Genomic DNA, 24,373 nt, shown 5'->3' with positions numbered 1-24,373 from the left:
TTACGTGGGTTTCTACGGTCTCGCCTAGGAATCTAAACCCTCATTAATTACATGGCACCCATGGGAAAGTCTGTTCTGATCTCAAACGCTGCGATTCAGTGCACCTCTTGGACATAGACCAACCTTACGTTGGGAAATGGCTGAATTAGCTATAGTCAGACATGTCAAATCCAGCAGTGAGGCTGGCCATGGAAAGCTGTGTGGGCTTTGGAGAAGGGGAGAGCAAGGGAGAGAAATACAGGTGACACAACAGTGTGACAACGCTGGGAAAAGGCAGGGGGCTGCAGCACGCATGGTGACATTCTGTGGCAGTCGCCAGACAGCTCAGAAGGGAGGCTCCCCAGAGCTCATCTCTGTCAAGAGACTCCTCATTAGCACCCCTTTTCTGTCTGGCTCTGTTGAACGGAAAACAATGTCTGTGGCCCACTCCCTCTGGGACTTCGCCTCAGGAGAAGCTGTGGGAGCACAAGTGTGAGATGGAGGTCTTCCAGAGGCTTCCAGATTTAAACCGATCCCATGGAGATAAGACAGATCGCCTATAAAGAGTTGTATTATAGCCAAGTGCCAGGGTATATATTCATCTGTGCCTGAGATTCTTACTCCTTTTGAAAGAAAAAGCCACATATCTGGCCAAAAGACAAAGCGGAAAAAAATGTACTGTTGACCAAATACTCACGATGGTTGCTCAGAACGTTCGAAATGATGAACTGTGTGGAAAAAAAAAAAAAGCCTGGGGCAAATTGTCAGCAGACTATATTTGGGGGTCCAAATCCAGGGCGCCTGCCAGCTGATTTCACAGCCCTAGTGTTTTTCCATGCCTATTTATAACTGTCCACACATTCACACACAAAACACGCAGTGGACATCCGACTTAATAGTTTTTAAATGACTAAAATATTCTAAATGTATCAGGTTACAGCACGTGAGCGCTATTAATGCGGCTGCGATTAGCCTTACTTACTGGGAAAGCATTTATCCATGTGCAGAAAACAACGTAACAGGACCCTTCGGGAATCTGAAAGTATGAAAACAACTTTTTAGAAACGTGTAACTCACTTCAACAAAACTTTATTGGGCAACAATCATCTGAACGGGCTAACTTGAGACCTAAGTATGAGGAACACACAATCTCTGGTCCCAAGGACTTTTCTTGGGGGTACAGATAATGGAATAAAATGCACGAAAAGGACGATCAGTGCCTTAACACAACTGCTGACGAATTTATTAGGCACACAGAAGAGGGAGTGAACCTAATGGGCACTGGATTGTCTCCCAGCACCCATTCTTCCTGCTCCCTTTGGGAAGACACGTGGTTCCGGGGAAGTAGATGCTCCCGCCCAGCTTCAGAGGTTGAACACATGACGGCCTTGTCCAATCAGTGCACTCTGTTTTCCTGGGCAGTGATTGGCTCAGGGGTGACCATGTACTCTAAGCCGGACCAATCAGAGTGAAGATCAAGCTTTCAGCTAGAAATGCTGCAAAGAAGACTCCTTCTGTTGGTTGTGAAGGAAAAAGCCCCAGGAGCTGCTGAAAGCTATTTAGTACCTATGAGGTGAGTCAGCCTTCAGATGAGGTTGAAGGCAGAGGGTGAATGAAGAGACAGAAATAAACGAGTCCCTGAATCGCCATAATATTCCTTGCCTAACACCATTTTTATTTTTGATGTTTCAGTCACATGAGACAATAAATTCCTCTTCTTGCTGACATCAGTTTGAGTTGGGTTTTTTGGAACTTGCAACCAAAATCCATCCTTACCAATACAGGATGAAATAAGGTGTACTTCCTGGAGGAGGTGGCTGATAACCTAAAACTTGAGGATGAGTGGGATTTGGATCAGTGATATGGGAGAGGGCAAGGATGATTCTGGTACTTGAACAGCTGCATGACGCTGATGTGGGATGAGGCGTGTTCCTACTAAACCGACCCTGGAAAGATTGGGCTGGGTCAGATCATGCAAATAGTGAAGGACACGCTAAGAAATTTGGTCCTAATTTTGTAGGCAGTGTTTGTGTGGGTGTCACAGGAGGTTGTCCCCTGCTTCCTCAAAGCTCTTCCCAGGTACCAGGGGTTCATTTAATCATTAGCATTTGCTGTTCAAATCATCATGGGTCAAACTTTACAGCAAATGGAAGACAAAGCCAAAATGTCCAGTGAAAAAGCAGGGACTGACTGTGTTAGTTTCCTAGGGCTGTCATAACAAATTACCACAAACTGGGGTGGCTTAAAACAATAAAAATTTAATTCTCACACAGTCTGGAAGCTGGAAGTCCTAAATCAAGGTGTCAGCAGGGTCACACTCCCTCAGAAGGCTCTACGGGAGGACCCTTCCTTGCCTCTTCCAACTTCGGGGGCCCCAGGCGTCCCTTGGTTGTGGCAGCACTACTGTAACCTCTGCCTCTGTCTTCATGTGGCTTTCCACCCTCCATCTCTCTGTGTCCTCTCCTCTCCCTCAAAGGACACCAGTCACTGGATTTAGGGCCCACTCTAAATCCAGGATAATTTCATCTTGAGATACCTAAATAATTATATATGCAAAGACTCTATTTTCAAATAAGATCACATTCTGAGGGTCCAGATGGCATGAAGTTTGAGGGGAGACACTAGTCAACCCACTATACTGACCAAAACCCAAAGCCAACTTATGCCAGTTGAACCATGAGCCCCCTCCTGATGGCAGCACTGGGGCCTTTGTGGGCATTGCTGGGCCCTCAGCTCTCCTGTGAGCCCCCTGTGCCCACCTTAAAAATTTCTTGAGAACTTGTAATCTAAGAAGTACTGCACTAGGGAATTGCCTGGTGGTCCAGTGGTTAGGACCCGGTGCTTTCACTGCCAGAGGCCCGGGTTCAATCCCTGGTCAGAGAACCAGGAACCCACAATCCCACAAGCCACACATCACGGCCAAAAAAGAAACACTGCACTAAAAGTCTCCTCTTCAAGTGTAGGTACTCCCCTTGGCATCTGACAGGGCAAGGCTTTTCAAGGAAGGAAGATAGCAGGAAAGAAGGAAGGACATGGCAGGGAGACCTTACAATCCCCCTGTACAGATTCAGCTCAAAAAAGCAAAGTGACTTCCTTAAGTGGAAGGCACAGTGCCGGGATGTAAGGACACTCCTTCTAATTCCACACTGATGCTGTGAACCACTCTCATACTGCTTTCTTGACTCAGAAGGACGAAAATAAAAGATAGCATGAAAGTCTAGTGAATTACCTTGACTCTTGTCTCTATGCTGATGGCCAAGTCAAGAGAGAAAAAGAGAAGGTCACTGCACAGCATATCTGAAACCCTGAGCTCCACCTCTGAATTTACAATTTATACTTTCAAGTGCCTTCAATGGAATAGTGTTGGAAAGGCATAGATCAACAGCAGGTTAACCTGATGCTTTCAGGACATTTTGTTGCTGGGCTGAGCAGCGGCCTGACAGTGGAGGGGGCAGGTGAAAAGGGAAGCCTTTCAGGGGACATCATCCAATTCATATATATGAAAAAATTAGTGACTCAGTTTTGACAGGGGCCCAGGAGACAGACTTTGGATTGAGTCATCATGGGTTATTTTCTGAATCCAATAGGCCAAAGTGATTTCATGGCTCAGAAGCCTAAAACAATTGGGACAGGATTTCTCAGGGTTTTGGAAACAAACCAGAATATGTTATCCTTCTCTTGTGCAAAACGACAGTGCATTCATGCCTGGCATTCTGTGTGCATTTCTGGCGGTTGGACCTCAAGAAAACTACTGTAATTCCTCATTTGTTTCGCTGATGGGAGATAAGGTCTACATATAAGTGAATCTTTCAGGTAACTGAAGATTAACCAATGGAGAGCTGAAAAACACTGAAATTCTGACCATTTGGGGAGGACCTTTTCCAAGTGGTAGTACACATCTTTGCACCTCCTGAGGCTAGAAAATGAAAGGATGAATCAGGGTCAGTAGTAGGAGCATCACCTACCCTCCTGGACTGTCCACAGCAATGCTGCCAGTGGCAGCACAGCTCAGTGGTGAGTCTGGGCCTTGAGTCAAATTGATCCAACTTTGAATTCCCAGTTATGCGATCTTATAGAAGTGAACTACCCTCTCAGACTCAGTTTCCTCAAACATAAAATGAAAATAGGGAATTCCCTGGCAGTCCAGTGGTTAGGACCCCATGCTTTCACTGCCGAGGGCCTAGGTTCAATCCCTGGTCTGAGAACTAAGACCCTGCAAGGTGTGTAGCACCACCAAAAGAAAAGAAAAGAAAAGAATTCTTACCTCCTGGGGTTGTTGTGAGGATTAAAAGAGATCACGTACATACATAATACACACAGCGCTTTTAGTAGCACATGTGACAAACAGAATGTGCCTGTGTCATTATTATCAACGATGCAGCAAAAAGCCAGCTATTATTAACCACCCCCAAAGACTGTTATTTTCATTGGAAGAGCACGGAGTTCACTGAGTTTTATGTCTGTTTTGTGTTTTTTATGATCTCTTTTTGAAGCGGGGAGGTGGTCTGGTCGTGTCCTTACTGCCCGTCTCTTCCTGCTGGGGGCACCTGTCACAAGTAGCCTCCCTCATACTTTCTCATTCCATTCACTCACCTAACATCCATTGGTGACAAAATACAAAGTAAAACATAAAGGCCAAAAAACAGTTCCAGATACAGAGTTTTGAAAACTGAGAGGAGAGGGGGATGAATAAATGAATGAATGAATGAGTGAGTGAGTGTGTCATGGATGAAGGGATTGACAAGAAGGTCAACAGAGCAAGAGGAGATTCCATCAACCTGATAGGCCTCTCCCAGAGTGCACGCCTAATTTTCCATTGTCATCAGACATCTGCAAACAGCATCACAGAGTTTGCCTTTAGCATGAGTGAAAGGTCTGGAAGAATCTCTCAAGTCCTTAAGAACCCACCCTTCAAGATGCAGTTATTTAAACTTTGGTGCCTCAGACTCAACAGATCCAAAATACTAAGTGCTGGGAATTTCCTGGCAGTCCAGCTATTAGCACTCGGCACTTCCACTGCCGTGGCCCCAGGTTCAATCCCTGGGCAGGGAACTAAGATCCCACAAGCTGCGTGGTGCAGACATAAAACAGAAACAAACAAACAAAACCAACCACCAAAACCCAAAATACTAGGCATATGACATTCACAGCCAAAGCTGTCTCTCCTCCCTACACGCCTGTTCCACCTGCTGACAATACATCCAGGGATGCTGCTGAACATCTGGGAGATGCTAGGACTCTGCCCCCTTGCTTGCCTCTCACCTCCAGTTACCGCGAAGAGATTCTCCTCTGTGATAACTCCTCTGCTCCTTTCCATTTCCCTTCCTCACCTCTGGTCGGAATTCCTTTGATTCCTTACTTAAATATTTGCTTGTGCCTTCTAGTGAATGCAATGTCATGGATGCATTTAGGGAGGAGGAATTCAAGGAGATGGGACTATGGCATCAAAGCTGCAAAGCTCGGGAAAAGAATGCAGGCTGGGAAAACTTGGTACACTTGGCAACAAGAGGTTTCTTTTTTTGGTTGTGATTGACTTGGGTGATTTTAGTCCAAAGTGCAATTCTAATCAGCACTGTACTGAAATAGCGATGTGCACAACGACAGAGACTTGCCATTAGCATGAGTGTCAGATCTGAAAGGACTGAATGATTCTCCATTCCATAACCTTTATTCTGCAGCTTTGAAAATTGGGCCCAGAGAAGTAAGTGGCTTGCCCAAGTGACTGACAGTCTCTGAGTCCCTAGATTCAGAGCCTAATGTTTTTTTCCACTGGATCACTGGTTCTCAGCCTGGATTCACATTAGAATCACTTAGAGAGCTTTTTAAAAAAATACCTATGTCTGAGCTGAGCTTTGCTCCGGGACTCTGAAGTAACTGCCCTGAGATGGAGCTCAAACCACTGGACAAGAGCTAGATCCATTCTATTCCTAGCTGAGCCTTTTACCCTCTCTCCAATTCAGTCCCGTCATATGAAATAAAGAAAAAAAAAAAAAAAGACTATTTCAATTCAAATGAAAAGCAGAATATAGTTAGTGAGTCAGAAAACATTCGAACCCAAATGACATAAGAGATAAATTTGTCCAGTGGTTTCTTAAAAATTTAACTGTGGATGCCTTTATCCAAATGAATTCTTTTTTTTTTTTTTTTTTTTGCCGTACGCGGGCCTCTCACTGCTGTGGCCTCTCCCGTTGCGGAGCACAGGCTCCGGACGCGCAGGCTCAGCGGCCATGGCTCACGGGCCCAGCCGCTCCCCGGCATGTGGGATCTTCCCGGACCGGGGCACGAACCCGTGTCCCCTGCATCGGCAGGCGGACTCTCAACCACTGCGCCACCAGGGAAGCCCCAGATGAATTCTTAAGGAGTGGCCCATTACTAAAACAGTTAAGGCTGGAGCTTGTTAAGTTGCTATGGGCATGGGGGCCCAAGACCAGGCAGTGGGGACAGCAGGGAGAGGCAGGGAGCCCCCCGCGGCAGTGACGAGCGAGGTGTTGACTGTGGTCTTCAGCACCCGCACCTGTGTTTCCCTGCTCATCTGTCAGGGAAAGTAGAAGAAACTCAGGGAGGAGGAGAACTGATTCAGTGGACCAGCGAACGCAAGTGGGAGGGGCCTGGGAGTGTGTTTCTCCCATTCTAAGATGTTGGAGGTTGTAAAATGTACTGTTGATTGATAACAGCTTTGTGGGGATAAAAGCACCGCTATTTGCTGATGTCCACAATTTAAGAAAAATTAATGGAGAGTAGCATCCTTTTATCCATACAGCTGATTACATAACTTTCTTTTTTAGTGAACAGCTAAAATTTTTATTTAAGTTTATCCCGACCCTGAAAACTCCTGTGAATTCCCTTCTGCTGTCGGCAGGCATACACAGCACCCAGGTGACGTGTGATCTTCACACGTCAACTTGTAACCTTGGTCTCGTGAGCACCTTCACAACTGACCAGCCTATTGGGGTTCTAGATGGGCATTTCCTATTTGGTTAAACTCCTAGTTTCACTGGGTTTTTTTCCCCCCCTTAATTGAATTACCTATTACTGGAAATAAACCGATTTTCTTGGAAATCAGCCAGGAGCTTTTCATGAATGGCTGTTCCGGAGCCTAAGGAAAAATTACTTTTTAGTTAAGAACCGACTGCATTAATCTTGCTTAACTTAGAAGAATCTAAGATACATTCTGAGAGATTTGGTGATTTCAATGGCATTTTAACGTATTGGTATATGAGAGGCAGTCTTTGGCATATAAATAATTTTTGTCTCAAGGCTGCAGTGCAGTGTAAGATTATGAAGACAAATTTAGATGAGTTACTGAGATCCGCATTTAAGATTCAGCAATGCACGATGGCACCAGCGCAAAGAATTCAACGGTGGGGAAGACGGGGTGAGCACACACCTTCCGGGAAGAACGCAACCTGCGCGTGGGCAGGCGATGACCGTCAGACCACTCGTCATGACCTGGACCCAGAGACACTCCGAGGGTTGTCTTTTAATTTTTGATGTTAGCCGTAGGATGCATCTTTCAGAACTGTGAATCATGTAAGAAAATATTAGGTAAACATGGAGCCTGAAGAGGGGAGTCCAGGGAAGGAGCTCGGATTTTCTGTAGTTTGGGCGGGTGGGGACACGGAGTCATTACAGTTTACATACGTCCTTAGTTTGTAGCCCCAGATTGCTGGGATCTGAGGCCATATCAGATACAGTGACATATGGATAGGGAAGTGAGGGATAAACAGTTTTTAAGAATTCATTTGTTATGGACTGTGTTTTTGGTTTTAAGACCTTGAGTGAGAAGCCCGGGAATTCACAAAATTGCAAAGGAAATGGTGAAGGCAAGACTCAAAGACTTGCCTTTGGAAGATGGCATAATCCATCACTCCAGAGCAAAGATCTCCTGTAGCCCCTGCACGTGGAGGAGAGATAAACCCCCTCCCAGACCTAACACGGAACTCCAGACCACGATTAACGGCTCCCCCTTTTCTTTCCAACTACAAGGGTCCCTGTTGGGGGGCGGGGGAAGAGAGAGAATACGACTGGCTTCCATTTTCAAGGTTTGCCCTGACAGATGGTAGTCCGAGAACAAGCAGAGGCTTTATAATCCACAAAAAGGACTAGCTTGATGAAAGTGAGCTTGCTGTTGTGAAATCAGAAGCAACAACTGAGACTTAATTCTGACCCAGTGACACCACCATAAATAAACTATTAATAAAATCATTTCAATTTTGTTTAGTAAGTTTAGATCGCGGACAGGAAGGTCACACTGTTTTGCTCTCCAGGTGCCTGAAGCAAAGTTCTGGGGTTTTCTCAACAAACCCATAACGGTTTCTGTATGAAGAGAGCTGGCAGAATTTCAGTAGCGTGTCGGGCGTTCTTAACCATCGTTTGGAGGCATCCCCTTGGCCATGTTTGTGGACAAGGTGGTAAGGGGCATCCAAATCTATGCATGAAGAGGAAGTGGTCCTAGAGTTAGATGGGCTGTATGAACCCAGTTGGACCACCTGATATTTTGAGACTAAAGAATCTTTCCATTTCTCAGACTCTGGCAGGAGTAAGAGAATGTCCTGAATATTTATAAAATTCAATGACCTCTTTCATCGTTTAATTTCTGGACCTCAGTTTTCCAAGTCTTTGCAGAATGGAGAAGTACCATTAGCTCCCCCTGCAGGTCTGAGTCTCTCCTGCCAGGGAATTCCTGGAGGTGCGCTGTGAAAACGGACTCGGGAGAGAGAATCAATCATGTGTCACAGATGGAACACTTCAACTGGGTGGAATTGACCCGTCTTTCTGCTGGGAGCTGCACATCCTGGGAAAGCACCTGGGTCTGAGCCTATAAGAACATATATATGCCACAGGAGCACACGGACTCAAACAGGAATTCCAGGGCCCAGGTAGTGAGTTCCCTGCACAAAATGCGTTTTTAAATATTCTCTTATCTCTTTCCTTTGTAAGCACCATGATCCTCTGGTAGATTCATCACGGCTAAAATTGCCTCTGTGAGAACCTTGGGCTAAGAAGTGACCCATGTACCCATGGTGTGTTAAGTCCACAAGTTTTTTCTCAAGAAGTTTTGGACTGTCCCAAATTTTAAATGCTAGTTTGCTGATCCATTCATTCATCCAATAAATATTGCGACAGGCATCCTTACATGTGACCGCTATGTGACAGATCTTGTTTTAGGCACCTGGATAAAGTGAGGACCAAGACTGACTAGTCCTGGCTTCATGGAGCTTAAGTACCACTGTAGAAGACACAGTAAACAAGGACACGAACAAACGTATAATTTCATGCGGAGATAGTGCTATAAAGAAAATAAAACAGGATAAAGGGTTGGAGTGACTGGCAGGGTTTACTCTTTTCTAGAGAGTGGTCAAGCTCGGTTCACTCAGAACCCAGATAAAGTGGGTCAAGATGTGGGTGAAGAGCCTTTCAGGGGCGGAAACAGCAAGTACAAATGCCCAGGGGCAGGAATGAGCTTGGTGTGTGCCAGGAACAGCGGGAAGGCCTAGAATAGAGGGGGTTAAGGGGACAGTGATAGGAGCTGGGGTCTAAGAAGTAGGGGAGTGGGCAGGATTCATAATGTAGGATCTTATGGACTATGGTGAGAAGTTGGGATTTATTGAGAGATGAGAAGCCATCGGAGCCCTGGGAGTAGTGGAGCAATGTGGTCTGATTTATGGTTTGAAAACTTCACGCTGGCTCCTGTGTGGAGGAAAGGCTCAAGGAGAACACGTGTGCAGCCAGAGAATCTAGGCAGGTGGCCACCGTAGAAGCTTAATAAGGTGTTGGAGGCTCACTGTTAGTCAGCATAGTGGGAAGAAGTGGATACATTCTGGATGTGTTTTGAGGGTAGAGCCTTAGGACTTGCTGGTGAACTGGGTGTGGGAAGCAAGAGAAAGGTATTAAGTATACTCCTGGGGCTTTGGTCTGGGCAGCTGGGCAATTAGCTGAGCTTGGTAGACTGGGGGAGGCACCCACTGGAGGCAGTGCGTGGAATCAGGAGTTCTGCTTGGACAAGTTAAGTTCAAGAAACTTCTTAGTCATCCATCTGGAGATGTCGGGGTGGCAGCTGGATACACGAGTCTGGAACACATGCTCAACGCAGGAATAACTGGGAGAAACTATTTCTGGAAAGAGGAGCTCCGTTCTGCAAGATGTCGTGACACTGGGTTGGGAGCTTGCTCCTCTGCTGGGTCTCGGTTTTCTTACTTGTGAAATGGTGGGCTTGGCCGGTCTCTAAGGGTCCTTTCCGAGAGGCAGGTATAAAATAGAACATTAGCTTTACATTCAGGGAGGAGCAGCGTGGGCTAGGCTGCTGCAGTTGGGGCATAAAACCAAGAAGAGGTCTAAGACCCACAGAAGACTGGCAGTTTATCTTAGGAATTGGAATTGGAAATGCGTCTTTGCTAAGCAACCGCAGCCGCTGCTTGTTGCGAAAGTGGGGGAAGGAAACCCTTCAGCAGCAGAGGGTGAACTTGCTCAAAGCAAAGCAGTGAAACATCCGGTATAAACAGGGTCTGTGGGGAAGGGCAGTGAAGTGGTGCAGCCATCAGAGTCCCCTCCCCTTATCACCATGACCAATACCAGGGGACACCTGTGTCTGCTAGGAGCACTGCAGTTCAAGAAAGAAATGCCAAGAGGATTTCTGGTTTGGGTTTTTGCTTTACTTTTCCCCCATACTGTCCTAAATTGCCTGGATTCAATTTCAGTTTAATTTTTGTCTCATTTTTCTGAAGGAGTCCTTAGTGTCATACAGCTTTACAAAGTGCTGTCACATCTCTTACCCCCTCACTTGAGCAGCAAAACAGTCCTGTGGGCTAGGAAGGTTATTATCTCATCTTGCTTTAGAGATGAAGAAACTGAAGGTCAGAGAGGTTAAGTAACATGTTCAAGACTGCAAAGACAATAGAGGGATGAACTTATTTTAGAACTCAGGCTTTGCAGATCCCCAGATCTTTCCTCTTATCACTATTCCATTTGACTTTCCAAACTGAGAGGCTTGATAAAGATTACTTGACCAAATTCCTGATACTGCCATGGCACAATTATTTAGTGCTTTCCTTTTTAGATTGGAATGTAATTTTAAATGACCTTGGTTTAGGTTTTCATGTTGCTTTATTAAGTTTTCCTTACATTGCTAATGTATCAAGACCTGTGACACAGTTCTGAAATCGTTTCTTCTTAAGTACTTCAAATAGAACCACTAGGCAGTGCAGCAAGTCTAGAAGTATTGGGCTTTCTCTTCCATAATGATATTCGGCAGAAGGGAGGGAAGACCACAGCAATAGTAAGAGGGAAGATTTTTTTTTTTTTTTTTGCGGTACGCGGGCCTCTCACTGTTGTGGACTCTCCCGTTGCGGAGCACAGGCTCCGGACGCACAGGCTCAGCGGCCATGGCTCACGGGCCCAGCCGCTCCGCGGCATGTGGTATCCTCCCGGACCGAGGCACGAACCCGTGTCCCCTGCATCGGCAGGCGGACTCTCAACCACTGCGCCACTAGGGAAGCCCAAGAGGGAAGATTTAAATATAAGTTCATGCATTTCAGTGCGGATGAGTTGCAGAATGAGACAGTCAGGTGATTCTGATCCAGAAGAACTCTACAATTTGTTGCAGTTACTGTTGCTGCATAACACATTATCCCCCAAATAAGGTTAAAATAACCAATTTACTACTCTCACCGATTCTGCGATCAGGCATTTCAACAAGGTAGTGGGATGGCTCTGGAGCCTCATGATGTCTGGAAAGGTGACTCAGCAGCTACAGGATGGACACTAACATGTCTGGTGGTCGATCTAGCTGTTGGGTGGAACCTCAGATGGGGCTGTTGGTTGGAGAATCCACGTGTGGCCTTTCCATGTGACTTGGGCTTCCTCACGGCGTGGAAACTTCTTACATGGAAACTCTGCTCCAAAAGTGACGTTCCCAGAGAACAAGGAAGAAGCTGCATTGCCTTTTTAATTTAGCCTCAGAAGTCATGCATCATCACTTTTTTACATCTTGTTGGTTACAAGCAAGTCACAAGCCTGCCTAGATTCAAGGGCAGGGGACATAGACCCTGTCTCTTGATGGAGGGGTGGCAAGGTCACATTGTAGGAGAACGTATAGGATGGAAGATATTATTGCAGCCACCTTTGGAAAAAAATTACCTGCCATTCTAGTGAGGACATGTTGTCTTTGGGTTTCACCAACAATAGTGAAGGGACAGACTTATCAAGCAAACATCATTAAAGCATGTTTGGGTGTGTGGCTTACGGCCAATCACAGCTGATCAAGTTTGAATCGGTTCCCTCAACCACCCAACCCAGGAATCAACCTGTCTAAAGCAACACCTAATAAGTGGCAGATACTGAGCTAAGAGCCAAGGAAACAACAGTGAATCAAAAATGTGTCCTTCCTCAAGGAGCTCCTGGATCTTAAACTTTATGTATGTAAAGCTACAGCTGGGGTAGAATTTTCAAATACAGATCCCTGTCTCCCTTCCTCCACCCTAATTCAGTGTGTCAGTTCCATTGAGAGCCCAGGAGTCTGCACTGTAACAAGCCCCTTGGGTGGTTCTGGGATAACAGAGGAGGGCACTTTGAGACTCATGGGTCCAACAGAGCAAGCAGTTTTGTTCAGAGAGTGAGCTTCAAAATCATCCTTTTTGCCTGCCCTGTGAAAACTCCTCTGGGCCCTTTAAAAATATTTAAGTAGGGCTTCCCTGGTGGCGCAGTGGTTGAGAGTCTGCCTGCCAATGCAGGGGACACGGGTTCGAACCCTGGTCTGGGAAGATCTCGCTATGCCGCTCGGCTGGGCCCGTGAGCCACAATTACTGAGCCTGCGCGTCTGGAGCCTGCGCTCCGCAACATGAGAGGCCACGACGGTGAGAGGCCCGCGCACCGCGATGAAGAGTGGGCCCCGCTTGCCACAACTGGAGGGGGCCCTCGCGCAGAAAAGAAGACCCAACACAGCCATAAATAAATAAATAAAATATTTAAATATATTTTACCAGCTGGCACAATATTAAGCTTTGTCAGTAGAGGGCGCTAGAGAGAGGTTGCAGGAGGAAACAGGTTTTGCTTTCCGGTTCTGGTGCGTGTGCCGGGCGGGCTCCTGCAGCATGTGCAGCTTCCCCAAAGTGTGGCTCCTACAGGGCACAGTGGCCAGCAGCACCTAGTAGCCAGCAGCTTTCCCGGGCAGCCCCTCTTGGGCAGTTCTGTAGCAGAGAGCCTCTAGTGAGACACCTCCTGTGAACAGCTTTCCCCCGTAACTAAGAGGGTGATTTCTGACAAATCCCAGAGTGCAGATTTCCAGCGAGTTCCACAGCACCACAGTGACTTCTGGGCTATCCAGTGGGCCAAGGCTGGCCCTACCCCTCCAGTAGGATCTGGATCTCAGCACTGGGGGTGGGTGGGGTCTGTACCTTGGACTCTTGTCTCAGTCCTAGGTGGAATAACTGCTCCTTGGATCTGCTATTCCCGTATTCTTTAGCATTTTCTTTACTTCTTTTTAGCCAATCCTCTGTTACTCCAACCTCCTGTTATAGTTAATAATTCTTTATATTAAACTCTGCTTTTTCAAATTACTCTGTGGTTCTTCATACAGCTGTCCAACAAATAGTCACTCCCTTTCCATCAGTCTCTATGGGGGAAACGTATTTTCCTGCCCCATTGATGTTGGGCTTGTTTGGCCATATGAACTGCTTTGGCCGATAGATATGGGCAGAAACCTTGGGTTTAAGAGGCATCACACGGTTCTACCTGTACCAGGTGGCCAGCACCATCCCTCCAGCCTGGGTTCCTAAACGACACTGTCCAATACACAGACCTGTGAGCTTGCGGCTCAATTACTAACATTTTAAGCCACCGAGATTGGGGGTGGGTGGGTAGGGAAGATGTTACACAGCATTATTGTGGCAATAATAAACTATTTCAGGGGTAGCGCTGCAAATACGAGGTAGGACACGTGGGAGAATTCATTCATTTGTGCCCTCAAAATTCTGCCTTGTGTATTTGATGATTTCTTTTCATATTTATAATGGCACAAAGTGAAAATAATGCACACTTCACATTTTATCTAAAATGTTTTGCAGTTCTGTATAGAGGTGTTTACATTTCACTTTATCATTTTCAACTCATCTACTTAAAATGTTGAGTAAAGAATGCTATCAATGCTTTCACTTCGCGAGTCATGGTTTTACGTAGTGTATACCCCATAATCTGCACAGGAAAGGGAGAGTCTCAGAACCCAGATAAAAATTGAATCCTCTCTTTCAGATCTTTCCACTGTGTGTACTGGTCATAGCGATTTCTCGAAGAAAGGTCTTGATACTACTGCCAAATTGCAGCTTCATAAACATATGCCGAGTGAGCTGTTTTCCACGGGGACGACTCATCCAGTTGGCATCATCCTACACAGTGAGCTGCTAAAGATACCACGGTCTCAGGGCTGATGCCAAGTGGCTATGAGAATTCTACACAGCTGATAGCTTGCTCTGAGTCCCAAATTGGAAACATGAGCTTTGCCCACATAAGAGGTTCCAACTAACTTGACAAATGAATCCTCAAATGCTCCTCATGACCACTTGTTTAAAAAAGCTCAAGTGATTTTTTCATTGGTTCAACTGCTGTGGAAGGTTGCCTATTACCAAAAGAAAAAAAAGACAAAAATCAAGTGGAATATCTCCTAAGGCAGGGTAGAAAGAACAACATATCAAAAAGGACAGGAAGTTCCACTGTTGAAAAAAAAAAAAAAAAAAAAAAGATGGAGATTCCTGATCAAGGAGCCACATTTTTTGGAAAGTGAGCTGTACTGTTTTATTTTTAAAATGAGATGCCCTAAATGACACACACTTTACAGCAGGCATTCTGTGTACTAACCTCTCCCCGGTTTCATTTATTTTTTCTACCTTTATTTGCCCTTTGCCCCCATTTCCTTAACTCTTGGTTTTTTTAATCCTGTATTGCATGTTTTTATAAGATGTTGGAACGTTAATACAATGTAAGGTGCTAATAAGTAAAAATGTCATATTTCAAAGTATTAATAACTTTATAAATTTCTTGTGACAGATTATTTTAGGTGAGTCTGCTTAAAATAGCTCAAATCAAATTCCCTAATTGAATATAAAATAAATATTCCAGATTTCTGAAATCAAGAGCTAAGCAGTTACCTCAGAATACATACACATTTATATGTATTCAGATATATATTGATTTCAAATCTCATATATATATATATAGGTATACATATATAGGTATATACATATATATATATATATATACACACACATATATATATATATATATGTAATGAGACTTTAACACAAACTTTCAGCTACAGTTCCAGGGGTTCACTGCCCAGCTAAAATAGCCTTATTAGTGAATTATGACACCAAACTCAAAAACCAGCCCTACTGCTTTAGTCAGATTGCCTCTTTTCACCTGGTATCATTATACTGTATGTATTCATCAAGGGAAAAAAGAATTAATCAATAGTCGAAGAAATGGAACCAGGTAGTAATATGGTTGTCACAATATGATAGTGAACATTTGCCCCAACTTCTAAAGAGCTGTCCGAAAATTAAGACATTTTCTCATGGCTACAGCATGAACGAGAAGAATGTTGAAGCCTCAAAACGCATGGCCTAGCAAGGGGGTCACCTCTGTCTCTAGAGGGAGTCTGGGACTGTGAATCCTGCTGTCTCGGGTCCAACTCCTGGTTCTCGTGTTAACCAGCAGCACAGCCCTAGGCAGGGAGGAGCCCTGCCCAGTGTAGCCCTGGGCACCTTAGCCTCTCAAGCCCCCGCTCCCTCATTTCTAAAATGAGGGTAATGATCCCTATCTGACAAGATAATGTGAAGATTCAACTATTTATATCTCTTACGCCAGTGACCGGCACGTGACAAGGGCTCAATAAAAGCAGTCATTATTATGCCTAGATCATAATTAGAACAGTCATGAAATGTAAAATGATTCATAAAAGCACAGCAGATCTAGATGTAGCTGAAACTGCTACAATTCAATGCCCAAACAAGATTCAACTTTTACCAGCAACCCAATTTTCCTTCTGCACCAAATTAAATACTGCAGTGCGACAGAGAAGAATGATTCTTTGCAAGGATTGTAAATATATTCTCAAAGTGAAAAATGAAATGAGAGCCTGTCTATAGACAACTGAGTAGGCTTGTGATGACGTTTCTACTGAAGCTGTCTTTAGAGGATCTGAAAGAATTTTGCAGAGTACTGGACGTGATGTTCAGCTACTTCGAAAGCTGACAAGTCCTAAGCAATATATTGCCTTGTTATAAATAACAAGTCTATATTGCCTTGTTATAAATAACAAGTCAGTGTTACAATCTTGTCTCTTGTTCACCAGATTACATGATTGACTAAGTTGCCATATATTTAAGTGGAAACAAATTTTTAAAGGCTTTTAACTATGCAACGTTTCCATCTTTCTTCTAAGTCTGATTTTTTCCACCCCGAATATGTTTTTAAATTAATTTTTATTGGAGTATAGCTGATGTACAATGTTGTGTTCGTTTCTGCTGTACAGCAAAGTGAATCAGTTATACATATACATATATCCATGGTGTCCACGATATCCATATATCAATTTACATCCCCACCAACAGTGTAGGAGGGTTCCCTTTTCTCCACACCCTCTCCAGCATTTGTTGTTTGTAGATTTTTTGATGGTGGCCATTCTGACCAGTACAAATACATTTTTAACTCTCTTAACATTACCTCCTAAGTCAACCAGAGGTTGTTTAAGAAACAGACAAATGTAAAACTACCTTACAAAATGGGAAAGCAGTTCAATGCATGGGTTCCAAGCTCCGTGAATGTCAGCATGAACCTGTCTCCCAGGATTGGCTTCTCTCCTCGCACGTGGTCTGTGGCCGCCTCATCTGCCTTTATCCCCTGCTTGGGCTTGGGTAGAATCCAGGTGCAAATCCTGCCATATAAGAAGAGTATTTGAAGCTTTATTTATTTAGGTCTTCTTTGATTTTTTTCATCAGCATTTTGTAATTTTCTGCATACAGATCCTGTACATATTTTAAGTGTATAACCCAAGTATTTCATTTTCTTTGGAGTAAATCATAAATTGTAGAAAGGCTAAGAATTTTTAAAAATCAAGTTATTAATAACAACAAAGTGCACAGATCTTAAACGTGCAGTTCAATGAATTTTAGCAGTTGTATACAGTTGCTACATTTAGCAATTGTATACACCGTCACCACGAATACAACATAGAGGACATTTCTGTCACCACAAAAAACTTCCAACATTCCTTGTACCTCTTTCCCATCAGTTACTGATCCCATATTCTCATACTTACCCCACAGTGGCTTCTCACTTTTTCCCTAGGGCTAAAGTTTAATACATGGAATTTTATATCATCTTAGGTTAGACCGTCCCACATAATGGTGCCTGTCTGATATCTGCAACCACTTATATTGGAAGAATGAGATATTGATGCCAATTAAGATATTTATGGCCTTGTTCAAAAAGTATTTCTTAATGAAGTTTTAAAAACATTTTCTTATAAGATTATAATTAAAGTGATAAAAATTTTTTCCATTTCAAACCTTGAGTTTGAAAGTTCATTATTCTGATAGAAAATTTTATTTTGGCTGTTTCAACTATGTGTAAAGATAGATGGATAGAAATACAACTAGGAAGAAATGTGGATGATTCTTGCGTGTCTCTGCATTTTCCAATTTTTTTTGCTGCAAGCATACACTGCTCTTAGAATAATGCAATAACATCCATGTAAAATGTATTTTTTTAATAATCATGTTGAATCCCTTTATATTTACTTTGGTTAAAGTGTCAGAGAAATGTTTTTATTTCAGAGACCCCAAGGTCTTCAACTGTGGCACTTGTCCTGTTTCTTCTCACACAAACGTTAATTGGCCCTTTGGTGCTTTTATACGGACTGTAACACATTCTGGGAAAAGATAGAAGATACCATTATAGATAAGAGAAAGTATTAACCAGGTTTGTTTTACTTACAGGAATAGGCAAAGTTCTGTTTCTCAAAGTTTTAATCTACATTCTTTCCAGCTCATAATACATAGGGATCCTATAATTTCTTTTTCCCTCTTTTTTGAAGAAAAATGAGTAAATATTTTAAAAACAATGTGAGTTTAGTGAAATGGTCATGACACATGTGCTGGGCTGGATTTACCTGGCTGTGAATACTCAAAACCCTGAGGCCTCACAGCTGCTATCAATTGCGCGTCATGCAAGCTAGGTGTTGAGTTTATATTTCATTTATATGCATTCCATATTTGTTGATACTATAAACTTCATGCTAAAACGCTTTATTGATAACTACGCCACGAGATAAATCAGCTTAACTGCTTTAATAACTTTATTCTTATTATGACTATAATTAATATTTGACAATAAAACATTTCTTGATTAAACAATTTAAATAAAGAAATAAAATTGGTTTAGCTTAGTTACAGTCTATTAACCTTTTTTGGGGGGTGCTATAATAAAAGTTTATAGCAGCGTTGTTCACTAGAACTTTCTGTGTGACAGAAATGATCTCTGTGCTGCCTAATGTGCAAGATACCAGCCACACGTTGACCATTGAGCCCTTGAGATGTGGCTGGCGTGACTCAAGAATGGATTCCATTTTATTTGATTTTAAACTAATCACAATTTAGATTTAAATAGCCCCAAGTGGCCAGCGGCTACTGTTTGGATGGTGAAGGTTTTTTTTTTTGGCGGCGTTGGGTCTTCGTTGCTGTGTGCAGGCTTTCTCTAGTTGCGGTGAGTGGGGGCTACTCTTTGTCGTGGTGCATGGGCTTCTCTTGCTGCAGAGCACGGGCTCTAGGCACGCGGGCCTCAGTAGTTGTGGCGCACGGGCTTAGTTGCTCTGCAGTATGTGGGATGTTCCCAGCCCAGGGCTGGAACCCGTGTCCCCTGCATTGGCAGGAGGATTCTTAACCACTGTGCCACCATGGAAGCCCCTGGATGGTGAAGTTTTAAAGAGTAAGGTTCAAACCAAGATAAAAGTCAGCCCCTACTGCATACAGCTGTTTGTCCTGTATAAACTGGGAAATTCTGTCTCTATCACTTTTGTGAGAAACAAGAGGTCTGCTGAGACCAAAGAACCAAAATGACGACTGTTTTCATCTTAATGTGATTTATGGACACATCAGACCAACCAAGAACAGATTCCTTTCCTGATATAAAAGGAAGAGATCAGGGCTTCCCTGGTGGCGCAGTGGTTGAGAGTCCGTCTGCCGATGCAGAGGACACGGGTTCGTGCCCCGGTCCGGGAAGATCCCACATGCCGCAGAGCGGCTGGGCCCGTGAGCCATGGCCGCTGGGCCTGCGCGTCCAGAGCCTGTGCTCTGCAACAGGAGAGGCCAGAACAGTGAGAGGCCCGCGTACCGCAAAAAAAAAAAAAAAAAAAAGGAAGCAATCAAGTCAGTATAATTCATACTGCTTTAACTCCCATGTATTTGTAAGTTATTATTAGCTTAACATGGCCTGAACATGATCACTAGGATGAGTGTTCATGTGTTCTGGTGTCAGGTGTTCATTTCCTTGTAAATAATTATTTTAAAAACATGAAGTATGTCTTCTCCTTACATTACTGAGAAAGGGATGTTTTCCTCTTGAGAATTACCCAGAGCCCAAAGTTGCACCATCTCTCCTTCTTCTTCTTTTTTAATAGATTTATTTATTTATTTATTTATGGCTGCGTTGGGTCTTCGTTGCTGCACGGGGCTTTCTCTAGTTGTGGCAAGTTGGGGCTACTCTTCCTTGCGGTGCGCAGGCTTCTCACTGCGGTGGCTTCTCTTGCTGAGGAGCACAGGCTCAGTAGTTGTGGTGCACGGGCTCAGTTACTCCGCAGCCTGTGAGATCTTCCCGGACCAGGGCTTGAACCTGTGTCCCCAGCATTGGCAGGCGGATTCTTACCTACTGCGCTACCAGGGAAGTCCTGCACCATCTCTTCTTAATGGGACGTTTCCTTTCATCATTTTCTTCATGAAATTTGACCACTCCATCCCACGTTTTCAGTCTTATTCTCCATTCCAGGCATGGAAACAGCTTTGTGGAAAGGCTGGCTTTGCATCGTTATCAAGAGGACAGTGTTATAAGCCCCAAGCAGCCTTGCGGCCCTTGGATATGAAACCCTACCCCACCATGCCCTCCGGCCCTGTTGCTTTACGTCCGGGCTGGCAGACCCGACTTCACCCAGGACCCCACGATCCTGCCAGCTCCGTAACTCCACCATCTCTCGTGAGTCACTGGCAGTGAGATGAAGAATGACATTCTCAGGTCCTTACTCGTCCTTCCACTCATGGGCTCCCCATTTAGACCTAAGAACATCGGCGATCAGCTCACCTTCTTGACAACAGGTCTAGGTCTACTCTGAATAGTTTTCCTTCCCCAAAGGAGCACGTTTTTCTGTGGAGATTTCTGAAGACAGTCCACTGATGACTTTGCATCCAGCCAGGTCCTCCCAGACCTTGTGGACCAAGACATCTGAAACAGTGCCACTGCCTCCATGGCTTTCCCTGCTCCGGAGAACGGCTGGCCGGGAGGGCCGCGTGCACACACTTCAAACGGGACTGAGAAAGCCCTGGGCATGATCAGAAGCCTCCACACTGTGGAGCTGCTGCCTCTCCATGGCAGGACTGCAAGGACAGCCACGGGAGGCTCAGCGCACAAACACGTGCCCTTGGGGACAGAACAGTCACAGCCGACTGTATTAGTTAACCACAACTGGCTCCAAGCTCTCCACCTCTTGGGCTTCCCGGAGCTGATACACAGGTAAGGACAGCTGGGACCTTTGGACACTTAGTCCTGAAGACAACAGCACTGTGGCAACCTTAGGAAATTAACAGCACAAGTGTTATAATTTCTCACTTTCTTAAATGGAAGATAAAATCTGTGACTCCCCATCTATTCCTCTGGGAGTTGGAACTCATGTGGCTGCAGCTGGACCTTTCGTTGCAACAACGATCTGATCATGGAAGGCTGGAATGTTCTGGATTCCCTGATCCATCACTCTGCTAGCCCACGGGTCAGAAAAGCGTCCGTTAGAAGCAGCAATGTGCCCGCTACCGTGTCAGAAGCCCCTCTGATGGATGGAAGAAAATTCAAAGTATAAATATCTGTTTAGTTACAGCCTCAAAGCAGAATTCGGATCAGCCTCATTTCTGTTAGATTTTTTAAATTTATCAAATACTTACATAGTATTTACTGTGTGCCGGCCCTGTACATTAGAAATACTTCAAAAGTAAGTAATTAGAAACATGAACTCATTTAATCCTCATATAACAACCCTAAGCATTTGATTGCTTTTTTGGATACGTAGTAGATATATCTCCTTTTCATCTCCCCAGTCCAGTTCCCATCGGATACTAGGACCAAACCAGGAACCCAAACTAAACAGACATCTGTGTTCCAATGCAATTCCAAGCCACTTTTGGAAATTTAATCAAAGTTATTAAAAGCAAAACACCCTAGTCTATAACTTCAATATAACCTATACATTTTCTAAAATGGCTGAAGCAGAAAATAAAAATAATCTTGTTTCAATCTAAACGTCCATCAACAGATGAATGGATAAAGATGTGGTACATATATACAATGTAATACTACTCAGTCATAAAAAAGAATGAAATAATACCATTTGCAGCCACATGGATGGACCTAGAGATTGTCATATTAAGTAAGACAGACAGAGAAAGACAAATACCACATGATATCACATATATGGAATCTAAAATATGATACAGATGAACTTATCTATGAAACAGAAACAGACTCACAAGACATAGAGAACAGACTTGTGGTTGCCAGGGGTAGGGATAGATTAGGAGTTTGGAATGAGCAGTTGCAAATTATTATATATAGAATGGAACTATATTCTACTATATAGCCCAGGGAACTATATTCAATATCCTGTGATAAGTCTCATGGAAAAGAATATGAAAAAGAATGTACATACATGTATAACCGAATCACTTTGCTGTACAGCAGAAATTAACACAATGTTGTAAATCAACTATATTTCAATAAAATAAATTTTAAAAAATATTTTTTCCTTGCCAGTAGTCACTTCTCTCCTCAAGCCCCCTCCACCACGAGAGGGAGAAACCTGATATTTACTGAACACTTATTTTAAGCTGGATACCATGCTTCCCTCTCTCAGACTGACCGCTTTAATGGGTAATCACCCTGAGCTCAGAGAGGTTAAGTAAAGGACTTACAGGCTTATGCTATTAAGTGGAAGATCCAGGATTCAAGCCCCCTTCGTCCCCCTCTTTGAAGGTGGGGACCCTGCCTGTTTGTCTTTGCACATCCAGCGCTGACACAATGTACAATGTACATCTGTGGAATGAATGAAGGAACACATTCCAATCTTCCTGACTCTAGGTGGTTTTCCCTAGGATTACTGTGCAGTCGTCTTTCTAAAATACAAATCCGACCTTACCACTGACTGGTAAAGAGTGGCAACCCTTTATCCTACAGGAACTGGAGAGCCCTGAAAGCTCTATCACAATGTTTTTCAAACTGTGGCTTGTGACTGATGAAGTCTTTAAAAAGTGAAATGGAATCCATGGAAGAGTGTATTGCAAGGGAGTGAGGCAAGTATTGTTTGGGAAACATCTGTATGCGCTGGACATTTAAAACGTCATCCTCGCTGCCCTTTGACCTCTCTCTGCCTTTGCACATATTGTTTCTTCATCTGGAATGTTCTTCCCTTGCTCTGCCTGGGGACCTCTAACTATCCTTCAAGTCCCAGTTTAAATGCATCAGCCACTCGATTCTCAGCCATTTAATTCTCATCCCTTCCTCTGTTTCCTGGGTGGTAGTTACTTGTTTGCTGGTCTCTCCTATTGCTGGGGGTAAAGGCAAGGACCACGTCATGTTTTGAGTTTTTCTTTTTTTTTTTTTTAATTAAAAAAAAGTTTTTGGCTGCACTGTGCAGCATGCGGGTTCTTAACTCCCCGACCAGAGATCGAACCCACACACCCTGCAGTGGAAGCTCAGAGTCTTAACCACTGGACTGCCAGGAAAGTCCCCTTTGTTTTTATCTTTTCAACGCCTATAACAGAGCTTGTCTCAGAAAGGACTCTGCTATGTTCACTCTTTTATAGACCTTTGCTTGCAGTTAATCCTTATTGAACATCAATTTCTTAATATGCCTTATAATTTCCCATTATTGTCATATTCAGCTTTTTACAAAAATTTATTTTTTATTTATTTGTTTCGGCTGTGCTAGGTCTTCGTTGTGGCATGCGGGCTCTTTGTTGCAGTGCATGGGCTTCTCTAGTTTCGGCGTACGGGCTCTCTGGTTGTGGTGCAAGGGATCTAGAGCATGCGGGCTCAGTAGTTGTGGCGTGCGGGCTTAGTTGTGGTATGTGTGATCTTAGTTTCCTGACTAGGGATCAAACCCAGGCCCCCTGCATTGGCAGCGCAGTCTTAACCGCTGGACCACCAGGGAAATCCCATATTCAGCTTTTAACAGTAATATAATTCCTCTATAACTAAAGTTTAAAAATAATGAAAAGTTTGAATACAACTCACATCCATTGTGATTCTTAGATTTGTCTTGAATGAGGTACCACGTAACACGTTGGTGATGTTATCTGCTCTTTTTTTCCCCTACTCCCAACACTGATGCGACCCCATTTAAATTAAGAATGCCATCGGGGCAGATTTCAGAAGATCCATACATTTCTTAGCGTAAAGAAACCGTGATCAAAAAGAGGCTGATTGACTCTGGAGGAATAAAGCAGAACACAAAGGTTAGTAAAACTTACACTTCGGAATTCAAATAGAATCTCTCTTTATAAATAAGTTGACTATGGGAAACGAAAGACACTTAAAGGAAACAAGCCTCACAGAACTCTGGTTAAACCTGAAAATAATTTTCCCCCATCAATTTCACATATGTTCTTTATTTTTCCATTACAACAGCTGCCTTTGGGGCAGCTAGAATAAATTCTAGAAGCAATGTGCGAAGGAGCTCGGTTACCAATCTGATGTAGGGTGGTTTACTTTTCTTTCTGCCTACACAGCAACCTATGCTTCAGGACTGAAATGCTGCAAAAATGCTGGGCAGTGCTTTCCAGCCCAACCGCATAACCACTCCATTCATGAGTGGAGAGATTCTGTGCTGGAATATGCTCAGCTTACAGACCTGCGGGCTGCATTCCTGGGCCCACACTTCAGAGCAGTGTAAACAGCTGAAGTGGCCACCTTTGTAGATACCACTCCCAGGTTTTAAAAAGACTAAGGTTTTACCTCCTCTCACCAGAGTTTCAGGCTATACATAGAGAACTAGGTACCTGCTTTTCCCACAGCTCGTGCACTGGCAAAAGGCCAGAGAGGATGTAAGGTAACCTTGAGAATAAGAGCCCTGAATTACTGCAGCAAATCCTCG

General features: G+C 43.9%; 1 protein-coding gene across 9 annotated transcripts in view; it reads right to left on the bottom strand.

Moving 5' to 3' along the window:
* The window catches only part of E2F6 (E2F transcription factor 6), a 51,007-nt gene that overhangs the window by 3,352 nt on the left and 23,282 nt on the right, over positions 1-24,373 (bottom strand). For 3 of the 9 annotated variants that reach the window (XR_011377897.1, XR_009566178.1, XR_011377896.1), the window contains 3 exons: positions 23,515-23,709; positions 20,845-21,058; positions 14,692-16,903 (listed from right to left, as the gene is read on the bottom strand). The gene's annotated coding sequence lies outside the window, so the exon portion shown is untranslated. The other 6 variants (XR_011377894.1, XR_011377895.1, XR_011377893.1 and 3 more) reach the window with 6 other exon arrangements.

Source organism: Globicephala melas, chromosome 12 (assembly GCF_963455315.2).
Source record: "Globicephala melas chromosome 12, mGloMel1.2, whole genome shotgun sequence".
NCBI classification, from domain to species: Eukaryota; Metazoa; Chordata; class Mammalia; order Artiodactyla; family Delphinidae; genus Globicephala; species Globicephala melas.
This window is presented reverse-complemented; position numbering and strand designations above follow the sequence as displayed.